The sequence below is a fragment of the Morus notabilis genome, unplaced genomic scaffold (assembly GCF_000414095.1).
Source record: "Morus notabilis unplaced genomic scaffold, ASM41409v2 Scaffold666, whole genome shotgun sequence".
Classification (NCBI taxonomy): domain Eukaryota; kingdom Viridiplantae; phylum Streptophyta; class Magnoliopsida; order Rosales; family Moraceae; genus Morus; species Morus notabilis.
In genome coordinates, this window is record NW_010359376.1 from 98,586 (window position 1) to 112,372 (window position 13,787).

A 13,787-nucleotide genomic window follows, 5' to 3' on the forward strand; every position below is an offset into this window, starting at 1 on the left:
TTTCCCAAACCGGAAACAGAAAAAATCAGCTCAAAACTGCAATTTCCGTTTTACTGATTTTGTACCATCACCACTGACCCAGCGTCGCGGCCCTAGTCCATGCTGCCACCAATGCCAAGGCGCTCCAGAACAGCGCCAAAATGCCACTACCACTACCCGAACTCACGAAAAACATTTTCTTAGCGCCGCGATGCTAAAGAACTAGCGCTACTGTGCTCAAAACTTGTCGACCAAGTAAAAAACACCCCGATCCCGATGCTCTATTGTTGCGATAAAATCCTATGTATGAAAATAGCTCTACACAAGTGCACGCAATCGCACAAGTAATACAGTAATGAGTAAAAGTATCGTCTCTACAGGGACTGAGTTAATAAGGAATTGATTACAAAAACCAGTTGTGCTAAAGTGATCGAGAATGATTCGAATGCCAAATTGATATTGATTAAGTAAAATAAATGAGTAAAATAAATGGATGTGATTGAAATGCAAACAAGTGGTAAAACTCAACAGGATCTAAGCTCTAAGCTCTGAATCAATGATGGGTAAGGGCTAGGATTACTGATTTCTCCTCAGTTGCAACTCTGACCACGTTTTGCTATAGGATTGCTGTAGCAAAGTTCATCCAGTCAACCTAAAATTCTGCATAATCATCTTCCGACAGATATATGCTTATAGTTCCTTAAACGAAAACCAACATATTCCTATGCACTTTAGTTTACCAAACCTGAAGTTAAGCACCAATTTTAATAGGTTGTACAAGACAATAATATATTCCTATACTATTCCCTTATATTATCCAATCTAGATCTAACTAAACTAACATTTCCAGAATTAGTTAAGTTTATATTTTCCACTAAATGATGGCCTGTTACTTAACATAAATTAGACAATATTATACTTGAATAAACAGGATGAAGATGACGCAAGCAATTAGAATAACAAATAAATCTTCATTGCAACTTTGGTTCCATCAATAATCCTAGCTAAAGAATTTAGCTCATGTTTAGTTCAACAAAATCAGAAATAATAACAATAAATAGCTCTATTCGTTCACATAGAGTAAATACAGAAAGAGGAAGAAAATGGCTAAGCTAAAATCTGAGGTTAAAACAGGTGTGTATCCATGCTGTACTATCTCCTTCTAGCTCTAGAAACCAACACCCACCATTTCTCCTGTACTCTTTTCTTTTCTCTCTTCTCAGCTCGTACCAAGAATTCTGTGCACCTCCCTCTCTGTCTCTGGCTGCCTTCTCCAGTACTCTTCTTTTTTTCTTTTATACTAGGGCAGGATGAGGTACCCTAATTACATGTGTCCGCCTCAGAGCCAAAACTGATGGTCCCTGCTTTAGTGCTCTTACAGCTGTCCCCTTATGTCAAAGTCGGCAATTTGGACCACTGCCAGCTGTACATGAAAACAAACTGCACCAGCTTGCACCTTTTGGTTGCATCTGCGTTGCTATAACTTTGCTGCAGCAACGGGTTCATTCCTGCCTTCAGTTCCTTTACCGTGTTTTTCTTTCAAATTGCTTTTACCAACACTGCCTTGTTATTTTCCTGCACTAATTACCCAAAGTCAACACACATGTATTGAACATGAGGACTAAATCCATGTTATAACGAGATTGCTCCACAAATATCAACCTTCTATCAACTAAACAAAAACTAACAAATGTTATACAAAATACTAACACTAAGGCATTTTACCTTGAGAAAATAAACAACTACTAAGCCTAAAAGGATGCTAAATAACTCTATTTCATCGAGTTATCACACCCCCAAACTTAAGTCATTGCCCGCCCTCGAATAATGCCTAACAACACAAAACGGAACAACATAAAATGACTCAATACACAAAACATGAAATTGCTTTGGCTGCCAGACAAGTTGGTTCTCTATTCTCCAACAATGCCTCCAAATTCCCAGCTGAATTCCAATTAGCATTTCATTCAATCTCGGTTCAATCCGCTATCCGCCCACTCCACAAATAAAATTCTTCTATAGGTGTGTGTGTGTGTGAGCATAGCTAACCATCCTTGAATCACCAATATCACTCGAATCACGATCATTGAGCCTAGTTTATGATGTAATAAGCTGATTGCTTGACCCCCTCTCCTCTAGCATCAGTTAACCAAACGTCTAAGGTTCCATTCATTCTGCAAACTGTCTCTAAGGGAATTAGATGGGTGCATAAATATTCACTTCTCTTCTTTTTTTTTTATTCGAATTCCTCATGTCACTGCTACCTTTTTACGCGAATGCCAACATTGGTGATGAAGACCCCCGATTACTCAGCAACGTCACAAGTCAGAATTGCTTTAGCAAACTCATATCCCGCACTGCTGTTTGACGTAAAAGTACACATGGGGCTCATGTTACTCCTGGTTACTAGGCAGCTCAGAATAGAGGAGTATTTTACGCATATGAGGTGTTTTTTTTTAAATTACACCCCTAAGCATCGTCCCTTTTCAATATCAATTCACCCTAAAACGTTTGGCTCCCTAAAGTTTCAGTTCAAGGGTTTCGTACAATCAGTTCTATGATCCTAAGCTCTCCCAATGACTCAAAATTTCCTAGGCTTTCCAACAGACGACTATGCTATAGTCTAATGTGCTAAGTTTCAAATAATCACATTCATGGAACAACCGAACCACAGATATCACCAAGTTTTAACTCATACCAATTTATTACACAAGCTGAGACTTTCAACACATTGCACTTTTCATAGAATGTCCTAAAACCAACATAGCTGCAGTAAAACCAAAGCATTTATTCACACTTAACAAAACACAGAAATGAAACATTGTTGTTTTTTTTTTCTTTTTTTTTAACAAGACTGAAACACCTGGAACCAAACAACAAACTAACATACTAACTCATACTGAACAAAAACCAGCACATAGATAACACAAAACCCGTCAACTACACACCCCCAAACTTAGAGGAAGCAGTGTCCTCACTACTGAGGGGAATAATCACAGAACAACCTAAACAAACAGAACAGAAAAAAAATGTAAAACTAAACATAGTAAAATTACAAAAGAAGGTTGATACTCCCTGGGGAGGGTAAGTAAGTCGCCTACCCTTGCATTCCTCCTTCAATCCTCTGGATCGTCCTCATCGTTTTCCTCGGTTGCAATTTACTCTAACACTTCTTCAGGAAACTCAGGCAACGGGAATACTGGCTTGGTGAAGTTCTTTTGAAGTGACTTCTTCAAGGCGATGTCCCGCTGCCTTGCATAGGCCCAGTATTTCTACTGCTGCTTATGCATTTGCTGCAACATTTCCAACATTTGAAACTGTTGAATTTCCTGAAGAGTGATACGCTGTTCCAACATGCGGAGGGAGTGAACCATTCCCTCAGGGGCTTGACCCCTACTACTGGACTCGGCAGCCTGTCCACTAGTGGTGGCCTGCGGCGCAGAGTCTTGCTCCTCATCATCGATGGCAGCCTGCTCAACTGGACGTGCATCATCCGGTCGGGCTTGTGTCATCTGGGCTATAGTCTGAGTGGTTATAGCGCCTCGTGATGACAATCTCTCCTCAGTGGGAAACACCGGCACTCCACTGCTTAGACACAAACCCGAAATGAGGGCTGGAAACCACAAACTGCCGCCCGACTTACGCGCACATGCGTAAAGCTCCTTGTGGATTATTTTCCCCACATTTATCGGGCGGCCTTGGATGATGGAATCCAGTAGCAACATCCGGTCTTTTGACACAATGTGCATAGTCATTGATGGCAGCAAGCGGGTTTTCAGGAAATGGTACCAGATCTTGCCTTGCGGTCCGAGGCTGCTTCTTGGAACTGTCATGGCACCCTGCTTTGATATGCTCCAGGTGGTGCCTTAGACACAGAGGTAATCCAGCATTGCGTCCAGCTGCGTTACATCAGTAGTCGCTACAAACTCAGAGTACAAATCGACGGATCCCCTAACCCATAAAAGTTGTTCATGGCGTCCGGTTCAACTGGGACCAGAACGCCGCACGCATACACCCGCTGCTGCCCCTCTTTGGTGAAATGGGCATAAAACTCTCTGACGAGAGGAACAACGGCGGCCGGCAGGTGAGAGTAGAATTTTTTCCAATTAAGGGCACTAATCACTGAGGATATTGACTCGTCATACCCCATAGTGGGGGAGTCCGTCAACAAGAAACCCTTTTTAGGGCTAAAAGAGCGCTTGAAAATACACTTCTCATACCTGGTTTCAGCTGCTGTTGAGAGAAATGTCCTATAACTGAGTTGCGGGTTCTTTGGCAACCGACATGCTGTCTTATTGGTAGGCCTTTTTGTGCGCACCATTGTTAAATCAGCAAATAGAGGTGCTGCTCGAGCGGAATGAAGCACGCCCCCAAACTTTAGATGTAAGATTGGAGCCCAAAGTTCACTTGGCTACTCTGAACAGCTGGGGCCCTCAGATTTGAGCGACTGTGAGGCTCGGATAAGGTCGGTCTGTGGGGTCGATGGTGTGGGAGAAATTAAAGCCAAGGCAGCACGAGGTGGGGCTGGAAGGTGGGAGCTGCTAGGGTTTCTTTTTGTCAAAAAGGAAAGGGAAAGTGATCTGATATTAATAGGGCATATGGCCCCTTTAATCTCCCGTTTTTTTTTTTTAAGAATTGCTACAGCAATTTTTTTTGGCGAAAAATTTTGCTGCAGCAAAACTATGGAAATGCAGCCCCCAGCATTTTTACTTTGCTATAGCAATTCTCCTCAAGGAAATAATTTTACTGCAGCAGTATTTTGGAACTCAGCCCTTTTTCCTCTGAGCTCAGTTTTCCTTTCTCCTGCTAAAGTAACCTCTGCACAACACTACCCTAGATCAAATTCACAATCTACACAAAATAAACAGAGGATAAACAACAAAAATTATAAACCAAAAGACATGTAAAAAAAAATTGAAAATGTAGGGTTGCCTCTCTTAAGCGCTTGTTTTAGAGTCTTCAGCATGACTCTGCTGCACACTTATGCATCTTGAAGTGAAATGGAGATTTTCTGGCGATTAATCTCATCACCCCAGTAGTGTTTGAGTCGCTGGCCGTTCACTTTAAAGGCTATCCCAGAGTTTGCTGCCACAATCTCCACTGCTCCATGTGGGTAGATTTGATTTACCACAAAGGGACCTGACCATCTAGACTTCAATTTCCCTGGAAATAGCTTCAACCTTGAGTTGAAGAGTAAGACTTGCTGCCCAACCTCAAACTGCCGTGGGATAATTTTTCTGTCGTGCCATTTCTTAGTTTTCTCCTTATACAACTTGGCACTCTCATATGCTTGCAGCCGAAATTCCTCCAGTTCATTCAGCTGCAGTAAACGCTTCTCTCCTGCTAGTTAGAGGTCCATGTTCAACTGTTTCACTACCTAGTACGCCTTGTGTTCCAATTTCACTCGTAGGTGACATGCCTTTCCAAAGACTAATCGGAATGGGGACATTCCCAGTGGTGTTTTGAATGCTGTCCTGTACACCCATAGAGCATCTTCCAACCTCAGCGACCAATCTTTCCGATTCAGGTTGATCACCTTCTCCAAGATCCTCTTTATCTCCCTGTTTGAGATTTCTACTTGCCCACTGGTTTGTGGGTGGTATGCTGTAGCAATCTTATGCTTTACTCCATATCTGCTCAAGAGGTTCTCAAACTACTTGCTGCCAAAGTGGGTACCTTTGTCGCTGATGATGGCCCTCGGTGTTCCAAAACATGTAAAGATGTTCTTGTGAAGGAATTTTACCACTACCTTGGAGTCATTTGATTGAAGTGCTACCGCTTCCACCCATTTTGAGACGTAGTCTACTGCTACCAAGATGTATTGGTTTTCAAAAGATGGAAGAAACGGCCCCATGAAGTCAATGCCCCATACGTCAAATAACTCCACCTCCAGAATGTTGCTTAGCGGCATTTCGTGTCGGCGGGAGATGTTGCCGACACGTTGGCACCTATCGCATATCTTCACAAGCTCGTGCGCATATTTGAAGATTGATGGCCAATAGAATCCAGATTAGAGGACCTTTGCAGTTGTTCTTGTTCCTTTGAAATGCCCTCCGTATGGTGATGAATGGCAATATTGGAGGATGCTTTGAACTTCTTCCTCAGGGATACACCATCGAATAACCTGATCCGCACATTGCTTGTAAAGGAATGGCTCATCCCAACAATAGAACTTAGCATTATGCAGGAACTTTTTCTTCTTTTCACTGTTCATTTCAGGTGGGAACAGCCCACTTACTATATAATTCACAAAGTTTACATACTAAGGGGCTGTGACTTGTTGCACGGTAAGAAGTCGCTTATCTAGGAAGGTCTCTCGAATGGGCTCCCTTGTTTCATTCCTACTTCCCTCCTCAAGTCTAGAAAGATGGTCTGTAACCTGATTTTCAGACCCTTTTCTGTCCATTATTTCCAGATCAAATTCTTGCAACAATAGTATCCATCGGATCAGCCTCGGTTTGGCATCCTTCTTGGCAATCAGATACTTAATTGCGGAGTGGTCAGTGTATACAATCACCTTGGTGCCCACAAGATATGCTCTGAACTTGTCGAAGGAAAATACCACAGCTAACAACTCTTTCTCTGTGGTAGTGTAATTCAGCTGGGCCTCAGTCATTGTCTTGCTCGCATAATAAATTGAGTGGAATACCTTCTCATGTCGTTGCCCTAACACTGCTCTGACTACGTAGTCACTAGCATCGCACATAAGTTCAAATGGCAAAGACCAATCAGGTAAGATGACAATAAGAGCAGACACTAACCGCCTCTTCAATTCCAAGAACGCCTGCTGACATTCGCCATTGAACTCAAACGGTTGACTTTGCTCTAGCAAATTGTATAATGGCTTAGATATCCTTGAAAACCCTTTTATGAACCGCCGATAAAAACCTGTGTGGCTAAGAAAACTCCTAATTACCTTCACTGATGTTGGCGGTGGTAGTTTGTCTATGACTTCAATCTTTGCTTTGTCCACCTCGATGCCTTTGTTGGAAACCTTATGACCCAATACAATGCCCTCTTATACCATGAAGTGGCATTTTTTCCAATTGAGAACCAAATTGGTTTCCTCACACCTCATTAAGACTCTTTCCAAATTTGTTAGGCAATCCCCAAAGGAGTCTCCGAACACCGAGAAATTGTCCATAAAAACCTCCAGCGATTTCTCCACCATATCAGTGAAGATAGACATCATGCATCTCTGAAAGGTCGCTGGAGCATTACAAAGTCCGAAAGGCATCCTTCTAAAAGCGAACGTCCCATACGGACAGGTGAAAGTGGTCCTCTCCTAATCCTCTGGTGCTATAGCAATCTGATTGTAGCCTGAGTATCCATCTAAGAAACAGTAGTATTCCTTCCCAGCCAACCTATCAAGCATCTGGTCGATGAATGGCAAAGGAAAATGGTCCTTTCTGGTCACCTTGTTTAGCTTCCTGTAGTCCATACATACTCTCAAACCAGTTACTGTTCTTGTAGGTATCAACTCATTGTTGTCATTTGGAACCACCGTGACTCCACCTTTCTTGGGTACGCACTGAACAGGGCTGACCCAAGAGCTATCTGAAATAGGGTAAATTATCCCTGCATCAAGCCATTTAATCACCTCTTTCTTCACCACCTCTTTCATGATTGGATTCAACCTTCTCTGTTGCTCTACTGAATTGCTGCAGCAATCCTGCAGCAAAATTTTATGCATGCAGATTGATGGGCTGATTCCTTTTATATCTGCGATAGTCCACCCAATCGCACGTTTGAACTTCTTAAGTACCTCCAGTAGTTGCATTTCATGTATGCCATTTAGTCCAGAAGCAATAATTACGGGAAGAGTGTTTGAATCACCCAAGTAAGCGTACCTCAAATGTACCGACAAAGGCCTTAGTTCCAAAACAGGTGGTTCTTCCACCGAGGGTTTATATTGCTTTAAGGGCCTCGCTGATAATTCCACTGACTCGAAGTGCCGCCTAGATCTGGCTGATGCATGCCTACCCTCCATCCATGATACTTGTCTATCATTGTTGTCCTCATCAACCTCAGAATCAGTCAGGTCCTCCTCTTTCATCAACTTTTCAGAGCATGTCTTTTCAAACTCTGCTGCCACTAGTGAATCCAGAACATTAATTGCTGAACATTCCTCCACCTCGTCAGCAAAACACATCGCCTTGAACACGTTGAAAGTGACCTGCTGATCGTGGACTCTCATGGTCAATTCTCCCTTTTGCATATCAATCAATGTCCTGCCTGTAGCTAAAAAGGGTCTTCCCAAGATAATCGGCACCTCCTTATCTACTTCATAGTCCAACACTATGAAATATGCTGGAAATATAAATTTGTCCACCCTTACTAGGACATCTTCAATTTTGCCCTTTGGGTGAGCGTAGGACCTGTCAGCTAATTGCAGCGTAATAGTGGTGGGTCTTGCTTCACCAATTCCCAGCTTTCTGAAGATAGACATAGGCATCAGATTAATGCTTGCCCCCAAGTCGCATAATGCCTTTCCAATGTATTACTTTCTGATGGAGCACGGTATGGTGAAACTACCAGGATCTTTCAACTTGGGTGGCAACCTATTCTTCAAGATCGCACTGCATTCTTCAGTTAATGTCACCGTCTCAAATTCACCCAGCCTTCATTTCTTCGAGAGAATATCCTTCATAAACTTAACGTAACTCGGCATTTGTTCCAATGCCTCCACAAGTGGAATGTTGATGTGGAGTTGCTTCAACACGTCAAGGAATCTCCTGAACTGCTTATCTTGCTTTTGATTTTGAAATCTTTGCGGAAATGGGGGTGGAGGTCTCTCTGGTCCATTTTGCTTCAGCTTTGTTGTAGCATTTTGGTCGACAGCATCCTGTTCTGATATAGCTTCTGGTTGCTGGACTTTCTGGCTTTGGATCGAAGAGTGCTCTGATGTTGCTGCAAACTGTCGAGTTGGTTGCTCGATTTCCCTGCCATTCCGAGGTGTGATAGCTTTGTAATGCTCCTTGCCATCTCTTCTTGGGTTTTTCGTATCGCTAGGAAGCGATCCTTGGGGTCTATTATTTAGAACATTAGCCAGCTGCCCCACTTGATTCTCTAAGGTCCTCAATGATGATGATTGACTTTGGAGGAGGGCTGCTTGATTTTGAATGATGGAATCGTTCCTCGCCATGTACTCTTTAAGCAGTGCCTCCATGGGGGTTGATTGTTCTTGAGGTGGCTGTCTTTGGTGTTACTACTGATGGAAACCTGGTGGATATGCTGGTTTACTCGGCCCTAGTATAGAATTAGCTCCCTGATTTGACCAAGAAAAATTCGAATGTTGCTTCCACCCTTGGTTATATGTGTTGGAATATGGGTTATTATTCCTATTGAAGTTGTTCACATAACAAACCGACTCGGGGTTGGATGGGCAATTTTTGAATGAATGTCCTTCTCCATAATAGACATAAGCTAATGCAACTGGAGTTGCTGCGTTAGCTCCTGCAGCCACGTTCATAGACGTCAGAATATTAGACAGTGAAGAGACTTGAGCTGTCAATGCAGTCACAGCGTCTACTTCATGAATTCCAGCCACACGTCTTCTTGTAGAAACTCTCTCAGTGGGCCACTGATAGTTATTGTTGGACATCCTCTCCAAAATTTCGTAAGCCTCATTGTATGACTTCACAAGTAAGGCACCATTCGCTGATGCATCCACCATGGCTCTAGTGGAAGCGTTGAGTCCATTATAGAAGGTTTCCATTTGAATCCAATAAGGGAGTCCGTGGTATGGACACTTCCTTAGTAATTCCTTAAAGCGTTCCCATGATTCACATAGAGCTTCCCCCTCCAACTGCTGAAATGATGTGATATCATTCCTGAGTTTGGCATTTTTGTTTGGAGGGAAATATTTCACTAGAAATTTCTCAGCCAAATCAGTCCATGTAGCTACCGAATCTGTTGGCAAAGAATTCAGCCATGCTCTAGCTCTGTCCCTCAGAGAGTAAGGAAATAACTTGAGGCGAAGAGCCTCGTCTGTCACACCTGGGGTCTTAAAAGATTCACATACTTCAATAAAAAGCCGAAGATGCATATATGGGTCTTCGGTTAGCATCCCGTTGAACTGCCCCACGGTTTGGAGCATTTGAAACATAACCAGCTTCAGCTCGAATTTAGTTGCCTGGATTTCTGGCCTAACAATGCCTGGATGCAGCCCGTCGAGCATGGGGATGGCATAATCTCTGATTGCCCTGTCCCTATCCTCTGCTATTGCTACAACTAGGTTACCTTGATTATTCCCACCTGCTCCGTCAGCCATTTCTTCTATTCCAGCAAATCCCTGTTGTTCCCTTCTTCTTGCTCTAAAAGTTCTTTCAATCTTCGGGTCCAAGGGAATCAAATATGTATCCCTTGGTCTATTCATGCAAGAAGATTACACCTGCTTTAGAACAACAGGAGCAACTGAGACTAACAGAAGCAATATTGGATTTAAATGAATAAAAACTAATTTCTATAATAATTTCTATTAATCACAGTCCCCGGCAACGGCGCCAAAAACTTGTTACGATAAAATCCTATGTATGAAAATAGCTCTACGCAAGTGCACGCAATCGCACAAGTAATACAGTAATGAGTAAAAGTATCGTCTCCACAGGGACTGAGTTAATAAGGAATTGATTACAAAGACCAGTTGTGCTAAAGTGATCGAGAATGATTCGAATGCCAAATTGATATCAATTAAGTAAAATAAACGAGTAAAATAAACGGATGTGATTGAAATGCAAACAAGTGGTAAAACTCAACAAGATCTAAGCTCTAAGCTGTGAATCAATGATGGGTAAGGGCTAGGATTACTGATTTCCTCTCGGTTGCAACTCTGACCACGTTTTGCTATAGGATTGTTATAGCAAAGTTCATCCAGTCAACCTAAAATTCTGCATAATCATCTTCCGACAGATCTATGCTTATAGTTCCTTAAACCAAAACCAACATATTCCTATGCACTTTAGTTTACCAAACCTGAAGTTAAGCACTAATTTTAATAGGTTGTACAAGACAATAATATATTCTTATACTATTCCCTTATATTATCCAAGCTAGATCTAACTAAACTAACCTTTCCAGAATTAGTTAAGTTTATATTTTCCACTAAATGATGGCCTGTCACTTAATAAAAATTAGACAATATTATACTTGAATAAACAGGATGAAGATTACGTAAGCAATTAGAATAACAAATAAATCTTCATTGCAACTTTGGTTCCATCAATAATCCAAGCTAAAGAATTTAGCTCATGTTTAGTTCAACAAAATCAGAAATAATAACAATAAACAGCTTCATTCGTTCACAGAGAGTAAATACATAAAGAAGAAGAAAATGGCTAAGCTAAAATCTGAAGCCAAAACAGGTGTGTATCCGTGCTGTACTATCCCCTTCTAGCTCCAGAAACCAGCGCCCACCATTTCTCCTGTACTCTCTTCTTTTCTCTCTTCTCAGCTTGTACCAAGAATTCTGTGCGCCTCCCTCTCTGTCTTTGGCTGCCTTCTCCAGTACTCTTCTTTTGTTCTTTTATACTAGGGCAGGATGAGGTACCCTAATGACATGTGTCCGCCTCAGAGCCAAAACTGATGGTCCCCGCTTTAGTGCACTTACAGGTGTCTCCTCATGTCAGAGTCGGCAATTTGGACCACTGCCAGCTGTACATGAAAACAAACTGCACCAGCTTGCACCTTTTGGTTGCATCTGCGTTGCTATAACTTTATTGCAACAACGGGTTCGTTCCTGCCTTCACTTCCTTTACCGTGCTTTTCTTTCAAATTGCTTTTACCAACACTGTCCTGTTATTTTCCTGCACTAATTACCCAAAGTCAACACACCTGTATTGAACATGATGACTAAATCCATGTTATAAAGAGATTGTTCCACAAATATCAACCTTCTATCAACTAAATAAAAACTAACAAATGTTATACAAAATACTAACACTAAGACATTTTACCTTGAGAAAATAAATAACTACTAAGTCTAAAAGTATGTTAAATAACTCTATTTCATCGAGTTATTGCATTCTTCCCACTGTTTTTCGCCAGGATCAAATTAGAGACTACTCTCACAGGTGGGGGGTACGTAATCATGAATATTAAGGGTGAAAATAGAATTACCCAAAAAACAATCACACATCTGGTCCTTTTATGATAAAGCATATATGTTCCAAATCAGATAAAGAAAAACTAGAATTTTATGTATTTTATGTAGTTATCCAGAATCTAGAAGCTTAGTGTCAAGGGAACATAACACGTAGCACCATGTGATATAGGTGAACGTGGCAAGCACGAGCTTCTCTCGAACCTGGAATTACAAATAATCCAAAATTGCTCTTTGGATGGCTAGGAATTCTTTGCCCCACTATTTAACTAATATTTACAAACCTCAAAATAATGCTCCCTCTCTCTCTCTCTCAAAAAAAAAAAGAAAAAAAAAGAAGAAAAACAGATAATGTTATCTCTCTCTCTCTTTGGTTGCTTGTTCTTCTTGTACTTCTCTTGTTCTCTCCACAACCATCTGACTTGGTTTTCTTTGAAATGTCCAATGTAAAATAAGTACAAAATTTTAATGTTTGTTTTCCAAAAGTCTCGAAAATAATAAATGTTATGCATAGTGCAAACTCAAAAGATGATTATAAGGAATAGAGCTGGTAATTTGGGTATCGACACGGCAGTACAATTTAAAATTCGTACGAAATTAACGGGTTTAGGTTTATTATAAATGAGTTTGAGTCATAATCGGGTTGACATGACCAACATGATTAATAAATAAGTTGTGTTAGGGTTTACCTGTAGGATCTAGTTGTGATTTTTAATGAAAAATCATTTGAACAACAACAAACTTGTAGGCGGAATTTCAAAAATTTAACATATCTATTTAATTCCAAATTAAATGTAAACCACAACGAGAGATACATGCATGATATATGTTTATAGACAAAGGAATAAAATGACAATCATACCTTTGTGACGATTGAATCAAATATGACCGCAATGATCTTGTCTCACTATCTCACCTTCCGAGATGGAGAATTGCCGTGAAACAAGATCGTTGATCTATCGATACGATCACACCAAAAGCCACTCGTTGATTCAAGACTATGACTCTAAGTGTTTTGGGATGAGAGGCTCTTTTCAAAAAAACACTTAAGGAAACAATTTTTCCTTCTATTTTGTCTCAAAATTTCGGCCACCCTTAGGAGAGAAAAGGGTGAGATTTTTTCTTCTCTTAAAAACTCATAGCTAGGGTTTTCAATAAAATCCTTTTATAGGAGGAAATTCCTAGATGGGATTTTCGAATTTCCCCTTCTCTCTTGGATCAAAATCCGAAATTCCCACATGGCTAGGGATTTCCGAATTTTCCTTCTTTCTTTTGGAGCAAAATTAGAATTCCCCATATAGCAAGGGATTTCCGAATTTTCCAAAATAAAATCAACTTTCTCTCTCCTTTAGTTGCCAAATAAAATCATGTTTAAATTTTATTTTGAATTTTAAATTAATCACTATTCATTTCAAAATTCAAATTCATTCCTTTTATTTTTCAATTATCAAATAAATGAAAAATAACACAATGAATTTTTAAACATAATTATACAACAAAATATCAGTTTCTATTTTCCCACTTATTAGAGCTAGCCTTGAGACCGAATGGACCCACATGAACAAAGCTATGGAATTACAATACTCGACTAACTTATCCCGATAAATTATCGACATATTTAATTCCGACATCGCATGACTCCACTAAAAGTTCGATGCCGAATAATCTCTCGATTCATATGCGCTATTTTCTGATGGTGTTAATACAA

General features: G+C 40.8%; 1 non-coding gene across 1 annotated transcript; it reads left to right on the plus strand.

Moving 5' to 3' along the window:
- Positions 1-9,713: 9,713 nt before the first annotated feature.
- Positions 9,714-9,820, plus strand: LOC112090830. The gene has a single exon (XR_002901831.1). It is a non-coding gene; the product is annotated as a small nucleolar RNA R71 (small nucleolar RNA).
- The last annotated feature ends 3,967 nt before the right edge of the window (positions 9,821-13,787 follow it).